The sequence below is a fragment of the Tamandua tetradactyla genome, chromosome 24 (assembly GCF_023851605.1).
Source record: "Tamandua tetradactyla isolate mTamTet1 chromosome 24, mTamTet1.pri, whole genome shotgun sequence".
NCBI lineage: Eukaryota > Metazoa > Chordata > Mammalia > Pilosa > Myrmecophagidae > Tamandua > Tamandua tetradactyla.
The window spans coordinates 51,954,227-51,979,092 of record NC_135350.1 but is presented as its reverse complement, the minus strand read 5'-3'; the positions used below and the strand labels follow the sequence as shown (position 1 = coordinate 51,979,092).

At 38.9% G+C, this 24,866-nt stretch overlaps 1 protein-coding gene and 1 pseudogene across 5 annotated transcripts in view; one reads left to right on the top strand and one right to left on the bottom strand.

Moving 5' to 3' along the window:
* Positions 1 to 24,866, top strand: part of SEPTIN11 (septin 11) — a 119,429-nt gene that overhangs the window by 27,570 nt on the left and 66,993 nt on the right. The window lies entirely within an intron of this gene.
* LOC143668346 (aldo-keto reductase family 1 member B10 pseudogene) lies at positions 8,999 to 9,964 on the bottom strand (annotated as a pseudogene).

Sequence of the window (24,866 nt, the reverse complement as noted above, 5' to 3'; positions counted from 1 at the left end):
GTAGATAACATGTTTTTTTTTTTCATGGGCCTGAGTAAACTTTGTAATTACCTCATGTATTGTTAAGAAATCAACAAACAGGTATTTTGTTTTGCTGCCAAAGTGGGTAGTAGTTGAATCTTTGTTCTGAATTGCAAATTGCAGAGAAGTACATGTAAAGCAATAAAACAATACTAGTGCAATTAAAATGCCTTCAGAGTTGGTAGTCTAAGTAAATATTTACTCAGTAAAACAACATAAGTGAAATTGTCAACTAATGCCTAGCTCAGGGTAAGTTCTAGAATCATGAATGTTAGTTTCCCTGAGGGTAAAAGTATTATTAGTTTTAAAAAGTTTCATTTTTAACCTAAGTTCAGAAGAAGTGGGTAATAGTGTTTCATCAGTAAATCAATAGATACTTATTTTTTCCTTAGTCATCTTAAATACCTGGGTGATGAGCATTTTTGGCCTCTGGGCAAGATGAAGAAATGAATCTGGAGAGGTTCTTTCATTCCATTAGGTGCATCTTTTTTTTTGATAATCAAGTTGATAAAATGGCTTGCTGGTTTTTCACACATAGTAGGTAGCAGCACAGAAAATATTTCTTTTTCAGTCCTTAACTGAAGGTTTTGTTGTTGTTGTTTGCAGTAAACCATATATGCATGTTAGCTCCTCAGTGATCTTTAAGAAACTAAGGAGCAAGTTTTTGGAATTTCTGATGTTTTAATCATGTGATATTAGTTCGGACTGCTGTCTGCATCCTGTCTTTATTCTATCTCTGATGCATTTTCTTTGCATCTGCTGTGTAAGCTTTGGTAGGTTTTTCTGTACCACTGATATTTTTTTTCACATAGGCAGGCACCGGAAATCGAACCCAGGTCTCCCGCATGGCAGGCAAGAACTCTGTCTGCTGAGCCACATGGTCTGCCCTGTACCACTAATTTTTATATTTTTGCGAGGAAAAGGGAAGGAAGGAGACTTGATAATTTTGCTATTTAGATGAGTGAGAGTAAGAGCGATTGCTGTAGGTAGCTCAACCTTAATCTATAATCTCTAGGTTAGAGTTTCTCTTATGTGAGAAATATAAGAAATCTACTCCAACAGTTCGTGCTTGGAAGTGCTTCTCTTAGATTCTTCTCTTCTTGCAGATTCTTGCTGTCCCTACTCCCTTTAGCTTCCACTTTCCATTCCTTGTGTGCTCCCACACGGTGGCCTAGGGCCTGTGTATCATGACAGAACTAACTCTCCTACTATTTCTAACTTTGTAAGATGGTGACTTCTTTAGTGTATTGCACTTATGTGATGCTGTGGATGTCCCCTGCTGGCCAACACACACATATCACTCTCTGGTTTATAAAAGATAGATCCAAAGAAGCTTTTCTGGGCTTCCAGGCCTTACCGATATACTGCTTTGGAGGCAGACTGCTTGGCTTTGACCCTGTGTGGCCCTGAGAAATTTAGTCTCTTTGAGCTTCAATTGCCTCATTTGTAACATGGGAATAATAATTGTACATATCTTGGTAGGTGGTTGTGAGAATTAACTGAGATTCCCATGGAAAGTAGATAAGATGGTGTTGGCATAAATTTATCTTTGTGCATATGTGTTCGTGTGTGTGTGTGTGTTCGTGTGTGTGTGTTCGTGTGTGTGTGTGTGTGTGTGTGTGTACCTATATAAATGTTAACTTTAACTCTAGTGGAATAATTATTTTGCTGGCTCCCTTACAATGTTTGACCTCTGAACTACATTGTTTCCTCCTACCCCACAGTTGGTTTCTCTGACTATGGAGAAGAAATACTGAATTGTGTGACTGGAGCATTAATTTATCTATCTTCTCCATTTTTCAAGGGCCCTCTTAAACCTTCCCTCTCCCATCAAACATACCCTGGGCATCCCAGCCCATAACAAATGCTGCCTTCTGTGAGCTTTGCCTCACTGTTGTGCTCCATGGTAGTTTTCAGTTGGGGAAGGCTGGTCATAGACTGTTAACTCTAAGGACTGAATCTCTACATTGATTCATCCTGAATTTGTAGCACTGGATACATGCGCTACTGAGCTAGGCCAAGTTCAAAGAACGACATGGTTCTTTTCCTCAAGGAATGTACATTCTTCTGGGGGCCTGGCAAGTGGAAAACTATGTGGCTAAATGCCAGGACCTGACAAACAACCGAGTACTGTGGAGCTTTGTAAGCTATAGAGCAACGGTGTCTAATTCAAGAACCCAGAGAAGGCTTAATGAAGAAGGGGGCATGCCATTTTCCCAGGAATTTTGAGGAAGAGTAGACTTGACAGGTGGAGTTGTGGGTGGAGGCATTCTCTGTGTGGAAGGGGGTGTACTTTAAAAAGAGTCAGTGGTGGTAGGAAGTGATTGGACTTGGAATCTGGCCAAGCTGGTTTGAATGCTGGCTTTGCCATTTAATTGAGCTTTGATTTTCTCATCTGTAAAACGTTGCTAATATCTACTTCTTGGGGTTTATGGAAATTAGATGGGAAGATTTTTTTTTAAAGGGGCAGGTATAGTTCTTAGGCTTGGCACAAAAGTGTGCAGTAAATGGTTATTTTTATGATGGTTGTGGTGGAAGGAGGAAAGTATTGACAAGGCTGAAGGGTAGATCAATGTCTAAACGTAGAGACGTGCAAGTACCTTGTTCACTTTTACTAAAAAGCACTCAGCATTCTGGTATTTACATAAATATTCCATAATTGCTTTTTGGTTGATTGATCAAAGGAAATATTAGTACCTCTTTTTTATTTCTCTGGGTAAAAAGCATAGAGCCAATCATTCCCTCTGTTCCTTCTCTTAAAGCACTTTAACTTTCATTATACAGATGCTCCAGGCAATTTTGAACTGACACTTTTAAAAGATATGGATCTATTTTCCACTCTGAATTCGGAATGTGAGGTGAAATATGCAATGCATTTATTAGTGCTTTACTGCCTCTGGGTGCTTTCACTAGTTTCTCTGCTTGTCCAAGTATATTTGGTTTTACTGTCATGGTTCCTTGTGTGTATATCCATGTGAGCAGTGTGGCTTGTTGTCAGACTGTCTTCTGAGTTATTAGTATCTGGGCTAAGGAGTTGGTGGACGTTGGGCTGAGGAGGAATCCTGGGGGATAGCTGCCAACCCTTATTTCCTTACATTGGTGGTTCCCGTCACCACGTTGTGCTAAACCCATTCCAAGTAATAACCAATCTAATGTATACAGTTGGTGCAATTGTGGCAGAATCGGTTTAACTCTGTGTAGCCATGATTGTAGTAAGATACATAGTCTGATACGCTCTGTGTGGGGAGGGATTTGAGGTTTAGATTTTTCTCAAATGCAAATGACCAAAGTAGCTCTTCTTTTTTTCCTCAGTATAATCATCTCTTATTTTTCCCTTTTCTGTGTTTCATTTTTACCACGTGAATAATAATTCTAATGGACTATTGGGCTTTGGAAGAGTTGAATGGCAGCTACTTGAATCAGTGCCCAAGAGTTTTGCTGATTTTGGTCTTTTCTTTCACCCTGGGTCGCACTAACTTTCTCAGTTTCTCTGTCCTGTGGGTGGATTGTATGAGTTACAGAAAGGCTCTTCTGCCAAGCTATAATCTTTCAGAAGTTTTGATTTCAGTTTAATGCTTCCCTGTAATCATGCTGTTAAAGATCAGAAACATATTCCCATTTATATATCCCGTGGGAGTGCTGGGATGAAACCAGAGCCCATCACAGTGAGAAGTCTGGACTGCTGACCCCTTTGCAGTATGTGGTGACAACATGCATGAAAATGGAACATCTGCTGTTGTACGTGTATTTTATAATTATTTTGAAAAATGTACATGCGTTTTATGATTATTTTGGAAAAATTTTGAAAAATTTCAAAAATTATTTTGAAAAATGATTGGATTTTATAATGACTTTTGCATAGAGTTTTTCCAGTGTTCTCCTTGGGTCCTACTTGATTATTAAAAAAATACCAACCTGATACTAATCATAGTGAAAATGCCTCTTTAAGAGACATTTTTAGTGGACAATGAGGGAGGTGGAGGTTACTGTGGGAACATTCTTTTGTCCCAGCAATGTGTAAAAGAAAAGCTTATCTAGCTTTAGTTGATCCAGACAAGAAAGCCAGCATCTAAAATCACCTATCTACAGGAAAAATTTTAGAGAAGAGGGAAATTGTAATATAGCTTCTTGGTCCTGCTTTACTAAGCACACCAATATGTGTGAGAAAACCTTTAAACCAATTTTCTCTTATGGCTGGATGGATGCCTTGATGATGTGCAATTAACCTTCTAAGTAAGGCAGAAAGTTGTTCTGCAAGTCGGAGTTTTTATTTTTAGGAGTTAATTGGCTTTATTTTTTGAGAAGGAGGACAGAATAAGAAAAAAGAAAGCTTTAGCTTGATTAGAATGGCAGAAATTGCAGCCATAACTAAGTAGGTTCTCTGCAAGATATGCATTTTATAAAAAGTGCTGTGAAGGAAGTTTGCATCAAATAGTTTACCATTTGGATGCTTGCCCAGGCTGATAATCTCAGTTAAAGCCTTGGCTAGAAAGCAGTTCTATACTTGAAATCCTTTGGTCTTCTGGTCTGTGGGAAGATATGTTCCTAAGTGCACTGGGTGGCAGGAAACAGAAAATCCTTTCATGACGTGGCTCAGTAACCGTTCCTAGATCTCTCTCCCACTCAAACCTTAAACACACATTGATAGATCCAGGGCTTCTAAGTATCTGATGGCATATTGCTTACATGGGGGGCCAGGAGGGGAAAGCGGGGAGCCTGTGTCTTCATAGAGCTTTACTTTAAAAGCATATCCATTAAGTTTTGAAGTTTTATATCCTCTACTCTGGATTCTTCAATTTTTTCAGTTTGGTCATATCCACACCATTTGGATCTCTTTCTTTTCCTGCTGCCTCTCTTGACAGATTCTACTTCTTTCCCGCCTCCCAATCCATTCCTTGTCTATAGCGCTCCAAATCTTTTTTTACCTTATCAAGACCCTAGATCAAACCTGACCCTCTCTAAGAAAGCCTTACTTTTTCGCTCTGGTCTGTGTCAGTCTCTATTGCCTAACTCCTGATAACCTTTGTACTAGATTTCATCATCAAACAATTTGCAGTTGTCTTCTGTTTCATCTCGATGACTTATTTACCTAGTAAGACTCAAGTTCCTTAAGAAGCTTTTGCATTTCCTAGAATTTTTGTTACATAGTAGGCACCTAAGTGTTTGCAAAATTTAGTTTTGTTACTGGAGGACTTCCTCCAAAGGCAAGTGAACTCGCAGTCAGTGGTTAACAGACCTTATCAAATTAAGTGTAAATGAGGGCGGAAATGACTCAAGAGAATTCTACTCACTGTGCTTTTACACATTTCCCATCTCCCTTTCCCTGGACACTTTCTTGAATCTTATTATGAATTAGGGAAATGCTAACATTCATTATTTTGTTATTTACACAGGAGCAGATAGGAATGTTGTAATGCACACTGGTGGACACTGGATTTTAAAATGACCCAGAATCCCTACCCATTGTTGGTCATATCTTATCCTGTATAAACTTGTGAATATGATGGGATAGTCATTCTCATGATTATTTTAGGTTTTGTTATATAGCATAGTTGACTTTAAGAGTTTGAGATTGTCTTGGGTGGACCTGACGTATCCGGTGGTCCCTTAAAAAGGACTGGACTCTTCCTGAAGAAAGACATTGAAAGTGTGAGAGGGATTTTACATGTGGGAGATTTCTCATTGCTAGATTTAAGGATGAGGGTGGCCATGTGGCTAGGAACTGTGGGTGACCTTGAGGAGCTAAAAAGAGGACCTCAGTTCAATAGCTGCAAGGACCTGAATTCTACCAACAATCTTAATGAGCTTGGAAGTGGAATTTTCCCCACAGCTTCTAGACTTCTGGAGAGTTCACATACCATGAGCAGAGAACCACGCATGTCATCCCAGACTTCTGACCTCCAGAACTGAGAGCTAATCAAGGGGTGTGTTGTTCTAAACTGCTGATTTTGAGGTAATTTGCTACATGGCAATAGGAAACTAATACCTGGCTCAATATTCTGTAAGCAACCTCTGTATCATCCTGATGGTGTTTCATCCAGGGTTGAAATTTAAGACGCAGTGGAAATCTTAGGAAGGCTTGAAAATTTTGGCCAGGATTATTTAGGAATATTTGCAAGGCTCTATCAAATGTTAATTTGTTTATTACAATAAAATATAAATATTTATAAATTTATATTTAAATAAAAAATATTTATTTCCCAAGAGTATATTTGCCATGACTTAGGCATTTTTAGTATAAACCCTCAGTTTTCAGGTACTTGAAATATGCCACTGCACTCAGAGATGTTCTAGGTCAGAGATGTTCTGACTAACAAACTGATTATGTGTGGCCAGTTTCTTACTGTGGAGACAGCCTGGCACTTCTGTTTATGACTGCTTTAGAGCTACTTTGGGTATTTCTTTTTCGTTTTTTTCAGTGACTACCATTACATGCCATTACTGTAACCGAAAATCCCCTGCCCCTTCAGAAAGGGATAGAAATAAGTGGTATCTGTCAAAAGGAAGTGGCTAATGTATATCCGGTTATAGAAATGGTAGCACGAGGAAGGAAGTGTCCCATCCATATTTCATTATTTGCTGATTAATGCATTTAGTGAGTAGAGATATATGACATGTGCGACAATATTTCCCAAATAGGAAGCACTGAGAAATTGACATGTGAATATGAAGATAGAACCCTACGTAAAAAGTTGTGAAAAGCTTCCAACTGATTTGGGACTCTATTCCTTTTGACCTCCTATTGCCATTTTGAAAAAGTTTGTTTGAATGATATAACTGCCTGTTAAATGCAGGGCAAAAGGGACAAAAATGACCCAAATGAGCAACTGTGAAACAATTGGGTGGCTTTCTCCTTTGCAAGAGAGATATGAATTAAATGGAATCAGGGAACTTGGAACCCCACTGGAAAGTGAGAGAGTTTTAAATTCATTAGTGACCCTTCCTCACCCCCATATTTTTCTCATTAGCTTTCCTAGGTGGCTAGCTATGAAGGGATTCTCATCATTGCTGAGGTGAAACAGTGCCAAAGAACAGCTGCAGCATCTGTTTCTGATCGAATTGTGCCTTTATAAATGCCTCCTGCCTTTTTGTCACATTGCTTACCTCCCACCCCTGTTTTCCTCCGAGTACTGCAAAATTTCTAAGATTCCCTGGAATGCATATGTGGACTTTGTCATTCAGAAATATGAGACTTTCTGCTGATCAGCAGTTTGTAACATTAGGCTGTTACAGGTGTTAATCACTTTGACTTAAATAGAAAGAGGCATCTTTGGAAACTTAAGAGAAGGTTTTTTTATTGTTGTTGCTAATTCTTGACATCCAACTAGATTTAACATCTCAGCATTTACACTGACTTTTAGAAAAACATTCTGTCTGTAAGAAAAAGTGTTCTCAATTTTCCGATGTAAGACTTGTCACACTTGGTGGTTTTCTGCTGAATGATGGTTTTACTAATGATGTCTATATTACCCCCTCCCCAAAGGATCAGGGTTAGAGGGCAGCAGCCAGGGCTCTGTTCAGATACCCATTTCTGAGAAGTGCTTTTAAGCATTTTTTTCCTTGTCACATGAGAAATCAAATTTCTCTTGATTTACTCCTCAGATTGCTTGTTAATAATGTATAGAAACACTACTGACTTGTGTGTTGATATTGTATCCTGCCACTTTGCTGAATTTATTTATTAGTTTTAGTAGCTTTGTTGTTGAGACTTTCCTAAATATAGGATCATGTTGTCTGCAAATAGTAAAAGTTTTTCATCTTACTTTCCAATTTGAATGCTTTTTATTTCTTTTTCTTGTCTTATTGCTCTGGCTAGAACTTCCAGTACAATGTTGATAGATCTTGTTCCAGATCTTAGGGGGAAAGCTTTCAGTCTTTCATCATTGAGTGTGCTATTAGCTGTGGGTTTTTAATATATGCCTTTTATCATGTTGAGGAACTTTCCATCTTTTCCTATTTTCAAAATGTTTTTACCAAGAAAGAGTGTGGGATTTTGTCAAATGTCTTTTCTGTGTCAATCGAAATGCGCATGTGGGTTTTCCCCATTAATTTGTTAATGTGGTGTTTCAGTTTGCTAAAACTGCCGTAATGCAATATACCAGAAAGGGGATCTATTGAGTTACAAGTTTACAGTTCTAAGAACATGAATATATCCAAATTAAGGAATCAAAAAGAGGATACAATCACTTAAGAAAGGCTGATCTTGTCAGGGGGTTCTCTATCACATGGAAAAGCACATGGCAACATCTGCTAAACTTCTCTCCTAGCTTCTGGTCTCAAACATCTCTCTCAGCCCCAGTTTCCAGTGGCTTTCACTCTAAGCATCTGTGTTTCTTTACTTAGCTTTCGTCTCTTAGTTTAGCATCTCCAAACATCTGTGTCTTAGTTTCATCTCTCTGCTCTCTTGTCCACTCTTGTAAGGACTCAAGTAAACTAATTAAGGCCCACCTTTCTATGAAAACAACCTAATGGAAAGGTACCACCCACAATTGGGTGGGTCACAAATCCATGAAAACCACCAAATCTAAAGGTCCCACCCAACAATAGATCTGCCCCAAAAGACTGGATTAAAAGAACATGGCTTTTCTGGGGTATGTAATAGTTTCAAACCAGCACAGTTAACACATATAAAAAGCACTTCGTGGTGTTAGCAGCATGCTAATGTCTCAATAAATGCAGTTACTATTTAGTCTTTTTTACCTTTATATTCTCAGTGGTAGCAGAGTTCACAATATTAATATATGATCAAACAAATAAACTTCTGTTTGTTTTTCTAAGTCTAATCTCCCAATGATGAGATGCTCTTAATTGAATATACTGGTTCTGATTAAACACTAGATTTTGGCATACAGCAAGGCCACATGCAGTATGATTTCTGAAAAGCCTGGTTAAAATTGGTTGCAGGTAGAGGGAAGTGCATGTCAGTGTAGTGAAGAAAGAGAGTATCCATTGGATAAGCTCATCAGGAGATTCAGCTTCAATATTCTGCTTTGAATAGATAATCCTCCAAATGAGAGACCTGGTCTATGGCACAGGCCCTCCAGTTTCTGCTGAAGCTGAGTATAGTTGCCACCTCATTATCACTCAAGTTAAAGTCGAAGACCTGAAAGTTCTCAGCAATGCGTTGAGGTGTCACAGACTTGGGGATCACAACTACATTCCTCTGGATATGGAATCGGATCAAAACCTGGGCTGTGGTTTTTCTGTGCTTTGCAGCAATCTCCTTAATCTTGGGATCCTCCAGCAGTGAAGGTTCCCCTGGCTTGGCCCAAGGTCTATCTGGAGAACCCAGGGGGCTGTAGGCAGTGACTGCAATGCCCTTGGAGTGGCAGTACTGGATCAGTTTCTCCTGCGTGGGGTATGGGTGACACTCGATCTGGCTAGCCACTGGTTTATGTTTCAGTCCAGGTTTGTTCAGAAGTCTTTCGATCTGGAAGTGGTTGAAGTTGGAGATCCCAATGGCTTTCACTAGCCCCTCGTCCACCAGCTCTTCCATTACCTCCCAGGCATCCAAGAATGTTGTTTTACTGGGAAGAATATTGCCTTTATCATCTTTAGGGAACCAGTCCTTCCCAGGCTGTAATCCCTGTGGAAAGTGAATAAGATAGAGGTCCAGATAGTCCAGTTTCAGATCCTTGAGGGTCTTCTGGAAGGCTTCTCTCACAAGGGGTCTCTCAAAAAAGGTGCACCATAACTTGCTAACGATGAAGAGATCTCCCCGCTTAACAACCTTCTCTTGGATCTTCTCTTGGATGGCTTCGCCAGCTTCATCTTCTTTAAGGTAGACATAGGCACCGTCGATGTGGTGATATCCTATGTCGGTTGCTGTCTTCACAGTTTCTTTCACTTTGCCTGGAGGAGACTTCCAGGTGCCGAGTCCCACAACGGGCATCTTGGCTTTGGTACTGAGTTCCACGAAGGTGCCCATGGTTGGTGCAGAAACAGTTCTGGGATTCTTAGCAACTTTTGCATGTCCTCCAGACATCTGTGCCTGAGCTTTGTCTAAAATGTTCCCCTCTCATAGGACTCAGTAAGCCAATTAAGACTCAATTTGAATGGGTGGGGTCACATAATCTAATTAAAAGTTTACACCCATAATTGGGTGGGTTACATCTCCATGGAAACAACCTAATCAAAAGGCTCCACCCAAACAATAGGTCTGCCCCCACAAGATCAGATTAGGATTAAAAGAACAAGGCTTTTCTGGAGTATATAACAGTTGAACCAGCACGTTCCACCCTCTGGACCCCAAAAGACATGTTCTTCCCATATATAAAATACATTCATGCCATCACCATATCACAAAAGCCTCGAACCATTTCAATAACAATACAAATACAATACCAACTCAAAATTGGTACATAATCTCCTCAAAATTAATTAAAGGCATGGTCTATAAGGCAAAATTCTCTGGCTGTGGATGTGTGAAACTCAGAACAGGTTATGTGTTGCCAATATGTAAAGGATAAACATTTCCATTTCCGTAGGAAGAAATTGAAAGGAAAACAGGGTTGACAGGACTGAAACAGTTCTGATAACCAGCAGGGCAAACTCCATTAGATTTTAAGGTCTGAGAATCATTTATAGAATGATGTTTCATCCTCAGGGCTTGAGAGAGCAGCAGCCCCACCCTTTCCAAGGGCTTACACAGCGGCCTTGCTCTCTCCAAACACTGGGGTAAGTCTTCCAACATCCAAGCTTTGGGAACACCACCTTTATCTTCAGGGCACATGCTCAGCCCCTTCAGAACAGTGGAGTAGTGACTAGCAGGCTCTCGACAACTCTGGGGAATGTGTTCCATCCACCCTCTCTGAGGCCTGAGGGGCAACATTTCCTGAGCAATGATGCGGAAGACCTGCTTTCTGCTTCTGGGGCAAACTCACCCTCTCCACATGTATAGCTGGATCTGCTGTCCTGGCCCAAGTTTTCCTGGATTCAGACCTTAGTTTTCTGCTTTGAAGTCATTTTTCCTTCAGTCTCTTCCTTTTGGTCCAGACTGGCAGTTGTACTGTTTATACAGTTATCACAAAAAACTTTGTTGATTTGGCATGCAGCTTACAGGGGTCGAACAGCAAACAGTAGGACTTCCATAAATCCTTTCTGGGTAACTTCATTTCTAATCCTGGCATGTCTTGACATGGCTGATTCCTTTCATGTTTGGTTAAATCCTCATGTGGGGCAATACTCTTTCCAGGTCTCATTTTCCAAAAATTCAGTATTTTCCAAACTATGTTTCTGGTGTCTTTGTACCCATGAGTTCAGTTCTCAGCTTCTCCTTTTCCTGTCACATTTTACTGTAAACTGCAAGAAGAATCCAGGCTGCATTTTTCACTTGTAGTTTGAAAATTTCCTCCGCTAGATCTTCAAGCCCATTACCTTCCAATTCTATTCCATCCAACACCAGGACTCAATTTTACCAAATTCTCTGCTGCTTTAACACAAGGGTGGCTTTCCTTCCAGTTAGCAGTGACATATTTATCGTGTCTGTCTAGGGCCCTCATCAGAAGTATCTTTAGCGCCCATATTCCTACCAGTGATCCCTTCAAAGCCAATTAGGACTTCTCTGTCCAACATCTCACAGTTCTACCAGAGTCCTCCCCTTATCCATTTATACAGCTATTCCATCATTTTTGGTATTTGCAAATCACAGCAGCCCACTTCTCTGGTACCAAAATCTGTCTCAGTTTCCTAAAGCTGCTGGAATGCAGTATACCAGAAATAGACTGACTTTTATAAAAAGGATTTATTATAAGTTACAATTCTAAGGCTGTAAAAATATGCAGATTAAGGTACCAAAAAGAGGATGGCTTCACTCAAGAAGGGCTAATTCTGATGTTTCTCTGTCACATGGGAAGGCACATGGTGAAATCTGCTGTCCTTCTCTCCCAGCTTCTGGGTTCAAATGTCTCTTTCAGATCCTTCTGTATCTCTGATCAGAAAGTCGGAGCTTTCTCCAAAATGTTCCCCTCTTATAGGACTCCTGTAAGCTAAATAAGACCCCCCTTGAATGGGCAGGGTCACCTCTCCATCTAATCAAAAGGTCCTACCCAAACAATAAGTCTGCCCCTACAATATTGGATTAGGATTAAAAGAATATGATTTATCTGGGGTACATAACAGTTTTAAACCAGTAAATGTGGTGTAGTGTATTAACCGATTTTCACTTTTGCATACCTGGAATAAAACCCACTTGATAATGGTGTATAATTCTTTTAATGTACTGTTGGATTTGATTTGCAAGTATTTATTTGAAGATTTTTGCATCTATATTCATTAAAGAGATGGGTCTGTAATTTCTTGTCTTATCTTTAGCTGGCTTTGGTATTAGGGTAATGTTAGTTTCATAGAATAAATTAGGGAGGTAAGTTTGGTATTAATTCTTCTTGGAATGGTTGGTGTAATTCACCTGTGAAGCCATCTGGTCCTGGACTTTTCTTTTTGACTCATTCTCTTTACTTGTGATTGGCTGGTTGAGGTTTTCCATTTCTTTCAGAGTCAGCATAAGTCATTCGTGTATTTTTAGGAAATTGTCCATCTCATCTAAGTTGTCTAATTTGTTGGCAGCAGTTGTTCATAGTATCTTCTTATGATCTTTTTTTTATTACTATGGGGTCTGTAGTAATGTCCCCCTCTCATTTCTGATTTTATTTACACCTTGCCTCTTTTTTCTTTGTCAATCTAACTAAGGGTTTGCCAATTTTATTGATTTTCTCAAATAACCAATTTTTCATCTTGTTGGTTCTCTCTATTGTTTGTTGTTGTTGTTATTCTCTATTTCATTTATTTCTGTTTTAATCTTAGTTATTTCTTTCCTTTTGCTTGCTTTTGGATTAGTTTGCTGTTTTTTCTCTCGTTCCCTCAGGTGTCCAGTTAGGTTTTTGATTTTAGGTCTTTCTTCCTTTTTAATATGGGCCTTTAGGGCTATAAATTTTCTTCTCAGCACTGCTCTTGCTGCATCCCATAAATTTTATTAGGTCTAGTTCGGTCATTATATTATTCAAGTTCTCTGTTTCCTTACTGATCCTCTGTCTAGGTGTTCTGTCTGTTGATGAGAGTGGTATATTAAACTGTCCAAATATTGTAGGGATGTCGATTACTCCCTTCAGTTCTGGTGTATTTTGGGGCACCCTGGTTAGGTGCATAAATGTTTATGATTGTTATTTCTTCTTGGTGGATTGCCCATTTTATTAATATATAATGTCCTTCTATGTTTCTTACAACGTTTTTCATTTGAAGTCTATTTTGTGCATATTGTATAGTTACCATTGCTCCTTTTTGGCTAGTGCTTGTGTGGAATATTTTTTTCTAGTCTTGTGCTTTCAACCTATTTGTATTCTTAGGCTTAAGGATATAGATAGATCATATTTTTTAATCCATTCTGCCAATCTGTGTCTTTTGATTGGGGGCATTTAATCCATTCATAGTCAGTACTTACTTAAAAAATTTTGTCCTTTGGCTTTTATATTATCTTGTTTTTGTCTTTTTACCTTTTTATTTATCTTTACTGATAATTTTGATTTCTGCACTCTCCTCCAAACCCCTCTCTCCTATCTTGTCTTTACAACCTACAGAACTCCCTTTATTATTTCTTTAGGCAAGCCTCTTATTGATGAACTCTCTCAGCTTCTGTTTATCTATGAATATTTTAACCTCTCCCTCATTTTTAAAGGACAGCTTTCCTGGATAAAGACTTTATGGCTGGCAGTTTTACTCTTTCGGTATTCTAAATATACCATACTACTGCCTTCTTGCCTCCAAGGTTTCTGATGAGAAATTGGGACTTAGTCTTATTGAGTGGCCCTTTATGTGATGGATTGCTTCTTTTTCTTGTTGCTTGCAGAATTCTCTTTTTGTCTTTGGTAGTTGACAGTCTGATTAGTATATGTCTTTTTTTTTTTTGGTGGGGAAATTTTATTTTAAAAATATTTTTATTGATAAATCTTCATACACATACATTCCAGCCATGGTGTGTAATCAGTGGCTCACAATATCATCACATACTCGTGTACTCACCCTGATCATTTTTCTTAACATTTGCATCACTCCAGAAAAAGAAATAAAAAGAAAAACTCATCCGTATCATATCCCTTACTCTTTTCGTTGTGATTAGTATGTGTCTTAGAGTAAGTATTTGAACTTTTTCTCTTTGGAGTAGATTGTGCTTCTTGACTATGCATATTTATGTATTTCATAAGAGATGGACAATTTTTGCCATTATTTCCTCAAGTATTCTTTCTGTCCTTTTCCTCCTCTTCTTCTAGGACACCTGTGACGTGTATGTTTGTGCACCTCATGCTGTCATTCAATTATGGAGACCTTGCTTAAATTTTTCCATTCTTTTCTTTATCTGTTCTTATCATTTCAGTTTTGGATGTTCTGTTTTCTAGGTTCTTGATCCTTTCTTCTCTGTTCAGATCTGCTCTTGTCTACTTCTAGGATAATCTCATCTATTGTGCCTTTCGTTCCCATAAGTTGTTGTTTTTCTTTGTATGCTTTCATATTCTTCCTGCTCATTGAGTGTCCTTTTTCTCTTTAGCCATATTTTCATCCATTTTCTTGCATGGTTTAGGTGATTTGTTTGAACACCTTTGATTAGCTGTTCCAAATTCAGTATCTCCTTCAACTTTCTAATTTCTCCCTTTGATTGGGCCATATCTACTATTTCTTAGTAAGGCTTATAATTTTTGCTTATATCTAGGTATCTGATTTTCTTGATGAGATTATTCTGAAGGTTGATTTCTCTTATCCAGGATTTTGTTGTTGATTGGGTTTGTGTTGAGGCTCTTCTTTGACTCTTGGTTCATCAGTATTTCCCAGCCAAAACAAGGTCAGGGGCCCACATGGGGGCACAGACCAATTCCCAAGGGCCCTGCTGAGGGAGCCACAAATGGCACCGAAACACTTATATTTTAGTTCTCCAAGGGTGTGCTTTCCTGGCCTACCTAGCCGATGGTGCTATTCAGCAACATGTTCCCTGAAACCCTAAGAAGTCAGTGTATGTTTAACCTTTTGTGGTTCCACCTCTGATATGTGTTGAAACAGTGGCTCAGGTGGCACCTCTTTAGGAAGGGTTAAAGCGGTGGGACCCAGTGCCAACTAATAGCTGACTCTAAGAGGGGGGCCATGTCCCCTTTTCTTGGGAAAGAGGACTTCCACAGCCCTCCCAGTCTGCAAGTACCTGCCAGGCAGGGATGGGCCCACCTGAAGGCACAGGACGAGTGCCTGGAACCTTGACCACAGTAGTCAAAATTTTTCACCTCAGTTTCTTAGTCCCACTCTTCCCAGGATGCTGTGAGTACTTCCGTGGTCTCTAGAGCCCCAGAACTGTTGTTTTTGCCAGTTTTTTTTATCTGTTCATTAGCTGTTCTGGGGAGAGGAGTGAGCCCTGCAACTCCCTGTTCCACCATATTCCTGAAAGTCTAAGAAATTTGATTTCTGATGGTTCTAGGGTGAGATGCTAGTCAGTGATGAACCAGCCAGATCAGTGGACTAGGAGGAAATATAGGAAGTTACTGTTTCAATCTGAAGGTAGGCTGTAGAGGAGGACAGAAAGGGACAGGTGGCATGGGTAAAAACATGAGAACTAAAGATATAGGAAGTTACTGTTTCAATCTGAAGGTAGGCTGTAGAGGAGGACAGAAAGGAACAGGTGGCATGGGTAAAAACATGAGAACTAAAGATATAGGAAGTTACTGTTTCAATCTGAAGGTAGGCTGTAGAGGAGGACAGAAAGGAACAGGTGGCATGGGTAAAAACATGAGAACTAAAGCAGCCCTGTCTTTTCAGGCCTTTTTTATTATGCTTCACTCAGCAAACCATTTGAATTCTTAATCTGTGAAGCCATCAGTGTCATGGGGAGAGGAGAGACCAGGCGCTGTGGCATTGGGTTTGTGCCACAACTGTTTCTTTCCACTTGGCCCTGTGCGGAAGGAATATCAGCCACTTAACCACTGTCTCTGTTTCCTTATCTAAGTTTCATGAAACACCACACTGGATACAAATTTTTGTCAAGTCCGATAGGGGTAGAATTGGAAAAAGAACACCAAAGACTCCAAGCCATGGATTTTAAGTCTCAGAAATAGAAACCAGCTGGTAGACTGACTGCAGTTGTGTCAGTTAAGAGGCTCGTGGGAAAAGTTCAGCCAAAAACGATGTTGTGGATACCTGGCAAATATTGGAATTATTACATCTGGACGAAGAGAAGAAAAACTAACTCGGTACTGGTGACTTTGAGTTTTTACTGTCCAATTCGGGGTATGGAGAGGATAGGGTAAGGTATAACATTAGATAGTGGGCTTTTTTTCTTCTATAGGAGAGTGTAGAATTAATCATTTTTAGCAATATGTAAACTAACAGAGCCATTCTAGGACCTCGCAGACACCTTAAAGTAGAAGTCACCATTTGGCATGAGAAAGTGGGAGGGGTTGGCTTCGAGATCACAGGTGTGGAGTACAGGAAAGAGATGGGGGCTGTGGGCCGTGACTGGGGTTGATCACGAAAGTCATGGGAGAGGATGAAATCATCTAAAAAAGTGTGTTAAAATGAGCTGAGGATAGAGAATTATGTTAAGTAAGTTTTGCAGTAGTCCTGTGAAACAGTTTATTTTACAGTTAAGAAAACTGAGGCTAAGTTAAATGATTTACCATAGGTCATACAACTAAACAGTGGCAGAGTTGAGACTTACTCTTGAGTCCTCTGGCTCTACAGGTCAGGCTCCTCCTACTATACCGTCCTGCCTCTTTGGCTCATTCTGATGTCACCTGGTTCTGCTATTAAACACAAACAAACAAAAATTACCCTTTCATGTTTTATCACTTACAAATTAGTTGCAATAACAATTGCAAGCTTACCTCCTTGACAAAGGCTTTTCATATGTGATACTGAATAGTTATTATATTCATTAATTTCTCCCTTTTTAAAACCTTTTATTTTCTGTTATTAAAGTACAAGTAGTTTTTTGTAATAATTCAAATCTTACAGAAACAAAACACTTGGTAAAATTTCCCTATAATCCTACCACTCCCCCAAAAAACCTCTATACTGCATTATTTTTGCAAGGAACTGGAAAGGGAAAAATTATTCCCCTGCTGGGAATTACTTAAAGATAGTACTTGGAATTGGGATAATCATTCAGTATTAGTGTTTTTTATTTGTCTTGGTGGCTAAGGTAGCTCTCTAGATTTGTTTGGCAGAGCACATTTACCTGGCTTTGTGAGGTGGGAGCTTGGCCCCTTCTCCTTTTCAGTTCCAGCTGCCAGTTCTTTCCTCGTTATCACCATAAAGTTTTTCTCCTAACTGTTCCCCTCTTCCCCCTGGCTCTCTGTTCTGTTGTTGGTGTAAGACAACTTCCTTGGAGGTTTTCTGGCTCTGAACTTGGGACTTGATGGTATAGATGACAAGAAGAGTAGCAAATGTTGTCCAAGTCATCTTTAAAGAATGCAGCCCTCATTGGTAATGGATGTTTCAGACATTTTACATAATTTTACATAATGAAAACATCCCAACACAAGCTTCATAGTTGTGGGTTGGGTTGATACTTTGCATTCCAGTGTTTTCCTTGGAACAAAAGTCATTCCTATCTTCCCACCAACCTTCCTTTCTTTAAAAGAGTGTGAGAAACCAATTCCATACTTTCTGGAACGTAGTTAGATAAGAGTATATATTTATAAAATTGACAAATTGTGAGGCCAGAATTTCTCCAAATACTGGGAAGCATCCAGTGGACTGTCAAGAATTTTATGTGAGGATTAGGAAGTTCTTTTTTTTCTCTCCTTTGCTTTGGTGCCATTTGTATTACCGAAACAGGACTCTAGGAAAATCCATTACACTAAAATAAGGGAGGGAAAAACAAAAAATGAAAATAAAAATAACGAAAGTAAAATGAGGGAGGGAAGTGTACCTCTTCTGTTCTCCAAGTGGACTTCTTTATGGGGAAGAGAGAGAGAGCAAAAGAGGTATGCCATATACTCTGGTTTTTCTGCTGCCTGTGCTTCCCTCTCAACTCCATTTAAAATTCACATCCATTTTCTTAAAACTTGAAACTTAATCATTTCCACTTCTTCCCATTTGACAGTGCTGCTCAGAACAACTCTATTTTCATCTGAACACATAAAATCTGCACATCAACTGTACATGGGAATAAACTGCTAAATGAGTATACGACATTATTTCAGACTAATACGTTTTTACATAGTATAAGCTAGTAGATTGGCTCAGAGAAAAAAAATGAGTAGTTAATCACATGAATTATAAGATTGCATAGTATCCTGTACTCTGGATAGCTTATGATTATATATTTGTGACTGCTTGATTAAATCCATGTGCCACTTTAGACTGTAAGCCTCATGAGTTAAGGATACATTGTTTTCTTACCATGTTGTTACTTAGCATTTAGCACAGTGTTGGGCACAGTTTGGTACTCAATAAATATTTGTTGAGTGAGTGAAAGCATGAATAAAAGTTTACTTTTCTTCTTGAAGACAGGTAACTGACTTTTACAGAAGAGTTATTTCCTAGTTAAGTTTTTGGGATATAAAACCCACTTTGCAAAAATCTTATGGAAGACTGCAGATATAACTAAAGGATATGTTATTTTATTTGTTTGATTTTAGCCGGGCAGTTGTAGAAGGTAGGTATATAACTTTTTAAAAAAACCGATGTCATAATTATTGTAGTTAAAAAGCAGACATGATCTGGCCTGCCATGCCGGAGACCCGGGTTTGATTATTGGTGCCTGCCCATGCAAACAAAACAAAACAAAATAGGCAGACATGAAAAGTTCAGGTGGAAAACACAGATTTCCACTAGGTTTGGCATTTTCCAGGTTAACTGATAAAAATGTCCTTTCCTGGATAATTTAAAAATTAAGCCAGTCTAGATCTGCTAAGAGGAAATAGATTACCAGGAAATTTTCATCCTCTGTTGACTTTCCCCAAGCAAACTTGACAGGATTAGATTTATGAATCTCTGATTCCCAGACTCAAGAAACCTTAGAAATGGCATTAGAATCAGAGACATTGCTTAGAGGTCATTTGATTTAATCTTCTCATTTTACAGATGAGCAAATATAAGCCTGGGGATTAAGTGGATTGGATCAATATAATTTATTATCCATAAACTGAGATGTTGAGAAAAATGTAATCACCACTTCTTGTAAATAAAATCTCCAGCTCTCTAAAAAAAAGTTACGGCTTATAAAAAAATAATTTAAATTTTAAGGGAGGGGTATTTCTAAACTTAATTGTAACATGCTTGTAAAGGTAAAAATTAAGTCTAAGTGTTCTTGAAGGGAAACATATCACCTTGGTAACATGTTCTGTAGCTTCCCTTTGCTGAGAAGGATCAGAGGCTGCAGGCTACTTAACCTCAGTCCCTGAAGAGCTTCACTTTGAGAATGGGGACTGGGATCCATTTAGGAGCACTCTTAATTTCAGAGACACTGGGCTGGATTAAAATAGAAGCAAATGTGAAGATAGAGAATCCAGAATGGTTTTCAGCCTTGAAAGATGTTGGTGCTGTTAAATTGATGAAGGCTGCAAACAGGAATGTGATTCTGTGGCTCTCCCCGCCCCACCCCCCCCACCCCCAGCTTTGTAAATGAGTTTCCTGTTTAGGGTGGAGTTTCTTCATACTGGAAACCTCAGTCTCCCTTCCCCTTTCTTTTTATTCATTCTGTTATTCCCTTAGTTATTTTACTTTCTTGGTTCCTAAATCCAAGGGCTCTGCTGATAAGCAGCTTCCCCTCGAATCCTAAACTTGTAGACCTAACAGCAGGAAAAATAATTCATTTTAAATTTAAAAAGTACAGTTTTTAAATCTCTCTTCCTCCATCTCATTTGGATAAAGGAAACCAAAGTTTATTGAGGACTATTCTAGTTTGCTAGCTGCTGGAAGGCAATATACCAGAAACGGAATGGCTTTTAAAAAGGGGAATTTAATGAGTTGCTAGTTTATAGTTCTAAGGCCGAGAAAATGTCCCAATTAAAACAAGTCTAAAGAAATGTCCAGTCAAAGGCATCTAGGGAAAGATACCTTGGTTCAAGAAGGCTGATGAAGTTCAGGGTTTCTCTCTCAAGTGAGAAGGCACATGGCGAACACAGTCAGAGCTTCTCTCTCAGCTGGAAGGGCACATGTCGAACACAGCATCATCTGCTAGCTTTCTCTCCTGGCTTCCTATTTCATGAAGCTCCCCGGGAGGCATTTTCCTTCTTCATCTCCAATGGACTCTCTGCTTCGTGGTGCTGCAGCATTCTCTGCTCTCTCTGAATCTCTCTCAATCTCTCTGAATCTCTCATTCTCCAAAATATTTCCTCTTTTATAGGACTTCAGAAACTAATCATGACCTACTCAAATGGGTGGAGACATGTCATCCCCTAATCCAGTTTAACAACCATTCTTAACTAAATCACATCAACCAGGGAGATGATCTCATTACAGTTTCAAACATACAGTATTGAATAGAGATTATTCTACCTTTACGAAATGGGATTTATATTAAAACATGACTTTCTTAGGGGGCATATATCCTTTCAAACCAGCACAAGGACCTAGTAAATGCTAAGTAATGTCATATAAATATATATGTATGTATTTATTTATTTATTTATTTACTTCTCCCAACAACCCTGCTAAGTGCCTCATTTTTACCATTGGAGGAACAGAGACTTAAGTGGGAAGCAAAGCTGAGATTCAATCCTATGTCTCTCTGACTCCAAATCTTCCTGTTCTGCTGCCGGTGAAGCAAGATTTGGAATTGTGAAACATAATTTACTTTGTATGTATTTTAAAGCAGCACTCAGAATGTAGGTATTGACACATGTACTTACTTATTTTTTCATAATTATCTCAATAATGAAGTCAGCAGGGCATCTGAAACATTGGTCAATTATAAACTTCAGAGGATATATTCATAGTAAAGTAACACCTGCTTGATTCAGGGAGAGCCAGCCCTTCCTAAAACGTGTCCCCTGAATTTCTTTAGGCAAAAGCCACTTCTCCCCTCTAAGGCTTCCTATAGTTAAGGTCATGACATTTATCACTTTTGTCCTTGATAATATTACATTTTTATATGTCCCATCTCTACTGATACATTGTAAACTTCTTGATGATGGGAATTATGTTTATCAGTGAATAATGAAAACATATTTTAGCTCCCTGGGTGCTTTGGGCAGTGAGTATTTTTGATGAACAAAAAATTAATGGTGTCTATGTGGTAGATATTTTCTAAAAAGAGAAAAATGAGATAGTCCAGTTAAAGACTAGTTATTTTATTTCATACCATTGAGTTTGGTCATAATCCATTCACAATGAAAGGGGTTATAGAAATTATCCAAGTACAAATATTCACTAGATAGATTAAAAAATAGAGAGCTAAATCAGTTATGGTCTTAGAGTTTCTTAGTGGCGCCATGTTGGTATTTTTATTTCAAAAATGTTCAAAACTAAGGTTATGGGCTTGGGCTTCATGTGCCATCACTTGCAAAAAGTCATAATCTGGTCCTGGTGTTGTCAGAACCGGTGACAATATACTTGCAGCTACTTTGCCAATTCTAATCTTCAACTTTCATCTCTTAGAACTGCCAAAATTACTGTTTTAGGGAATAGTTTTTCCCTTTCTGTTTTAACATATTAGATTTTTATAGCAGCAGAAATCGTTATGTTGTTTGGGTCTGTCTGGGCACTTAGTCATCATAAGATAGCACTAAAGTAATGACTAAGTACATGGACTCTGGACTCTTAACTTCCTGGGTTCATAGTTTACTCAATTACTAGCTGTGTGACCATGAGCAGGTTACTAAACCTCTGTACCCCTATTTTTTCATCTGTAAATGGAGGTCAGTAATAATAGTAAAAACCTAATAGAACTGTTAAGAGAAATAAATTAATTCACTAGTGTTTAGGGCTTTTCTGGAATATTGGAAATGGTCAATAAATGTTTGCTGTAATGATGGTGATAACAGAATCCAAATAGCTTGAGCCATCTTTATCCAATCTCTATTTTCCTTTTATTGGTAAGGGGAAGCTTATTATACTTCTCCCTGAAATTTCATAATAAAGACAATGGTGGAGGTAAAATTGGAGTGGGATCTGGCAGGTTTGGTTATGTAAACCTTAGCTATAAGGCCATTTCACATAGAATAGTGTGAGTAAACCCTGCTGTGAGGTGGTGGTGGTGAACTTGGGTTTGTCCTTGGAACAGTAAGTAGTTTGGTTTAACTGCAGTGTAAGATGTTCCACGGGAAGAAGGGGGAGATGCAGTGGTAACAGAGATTTGGGTTCATCCCAGGGAGGGTCTGAGATTACAGGCTAAGGAGTTTGAATTGAAGGCTTTTAAGCAATGAGAATTCTTTGGTAATAAGGTAGAGAGAGAAAAAATTAGAGAAGGATGGGCCCATGCAGGGAGGCCAGTTGGGTGGCTGTTCGTTCATAGGAATAGAGAGGAGAAGAATGTAGCATTGATAAGACTTGGGAATTGATAGGCGGGTGGTTTTAAGCATAGAAGAATGCCAATAGCAGAAATAGGGAGCTCTGTGGAGGAGTGAGTTTGTGATAAAGGAATATAATGTAAGCTTTTATGCACGAGTTTGAGGTACGAATAAGCCCCACCCCCACCCCCCTGGGAATTGCCTGTATGATAGAAATTCAGAGCTGGAACCCAGGCAGAAGAGATGCGTTTTGGAGATAAAATTTGGGGTATCATCTCTAGATATTGTTAATGACATGAGAATATATGAGACTCCCTGGGACTAGGCCTATAGACCCAAAGAGCCCAAGAGCCCAGATTCCTTGGAAAGTGACGGCTAAGGCACAATAAAATTCTGGAGTATTAGAATTCAATTCAGCTGTCGTATGTGAGTCACCAGGTTCATTGTTCAGTTTTAAAAGCCAGTTTCTGAACCAAAGGAAGAATTTCTTATTTCCCTTTCTCATCATATACTGGTAGACAGTGACTCTCAGGATTCTTTTAATGCCTGGCAAAGAATTGGGCTCCAATTAGGAAATATAAAAATTGTATTATCAAATTTATATATTTTATATTACAAAGTTAGAAGACAGAGAAAAATGTAACTTTAAATTTCAAAAAGACCAAACTGTTTTATAACTTTTCATTTCATATGTGGTTTTCAATGGGTATAAAAATACTCAGTGGGTGCGTGGGTGGTTTCTGGTGTTTTGGAAATGGTGAGAATATGAGATGCTGAGCATGGGTTCTGGGATGAAAGCTATAATTACCAGCTCTGATTCTTTCCTGGGATTGGCTCATGGGTGGATATCTGGTATCTAAAAACCCAACAATCTAGAATTCAGAGCAATTAACCACTCTTTCCCCACCCCATGCCTCCCCACCACCCTTGTTCCCCCAGAAACTCCAAGTATTGCGGCAGAAAGGAGCAAGAATGTAGGAAGACAGTCTTCCTTGCTTTGTTTCTTTTCACTGTCTTCAGTGACTGTTCAAGTCAGCAAGTAACAGAAGTGAAGGCTGGTGTGATGGCTTCCCCTCGCCTGATACGCAACAGCCACTGCACAGCTGTGATGGAAAGAGTTCTAAATATAGCCCAGGACTCATTTCAAATCCTCCTCCCCCAAGTCTTGGTGGATATGGTAAATACCCTAAAAATACCTGCTCTCTGAGCCTCTGAGGTATCTAAAGAGGAAGGAGCAGGTACTAGAATCAGGGCTGTTAGAAGTAGATAGTTGTTGGAGGTTTGGCCGGTTACCAGAACTGCTGTCCACTGGGGACTGCTCTGGAAACTGTTTAGTGAACTGTTGACCAAGCCGTCATATTCAAGTAAGTGCCTACTTGAGAGTCTCCTATTCACTGTTGGCAGGTTTCAAGGAAACTATTCTTAGACTAGACATTTGTTCACTGTCCCATTGACCTCAAACCTGCAGCTGCCACCCTCATATTCTGCCATTGTGGTGATTTTTATTTCACAGAATCAGAATTTTAAAGCTGGTAAAGACCTTAGGAATTATATTGTTCATTAAGCATTCCACTGAAATCACCATATTTATGGAATCACATTTCTCTACCTAAATAGTGACCATAGAGATTTAGAAATGGGGTCTCAGTTCCTGACTATGAAAAAAAATCATCCTCAAGATTATATAGCATAACACAAATAGGATAAAGTCAGTTTTTAAAAGCTGATCAACTAACTGATCCTCTGAAAGCTTTTTTAGTTGGAAAAAATGAAATTTGATATTCTTTTGTCACTTCAATATTTTGAATATAAAGTTAGTTTGCAACATAGCTGAACACAAGGAGTCTTGTCTTCAAAGAGTCTTGTCTTTTAATATCTAGTTTCTGGAAATACAACCATAACTGTGATATTGTAAATTGAAGGATGCGACTGAACTCTGCTTTCTAGGGAATGAAAGATTTAACAGATATTGCCAACTAATGCATGGGATACATTCAGAGTTGAGGAGACAGTCAGCACCATCTCATATGACATTAATCACCTGATTTTTAATGTATAGTAATTGCTGGTCTCTATCAGTAAACTCTGAGAAGACCTAATGAATGCAGAAACTGTACTAGATGCTGTGTAGGAGAGAGCAAAGCAGGCTTAAGCAGCCCGCACAGCTGATGAAGGAGATAGGACCACTTCATGTGTTGAGTAATTTTGAATGTATTGCATTATGATAGTTACATTATTCCATAATTGTAACAAGTATATATCCTCCACTGTTTGCTCCTCTGTGTATCTGGAAGAGTTCTTTCTTTTTCTCTATTTCACTTTTTGTTCTTTCATTCTTTCTTTCACTATGTATTTTAAAGTAAATTGAAGATTTTTCTTGAGTGATGGCAGGTATCAAAATGATAGAGCTGTCGTTCAAGG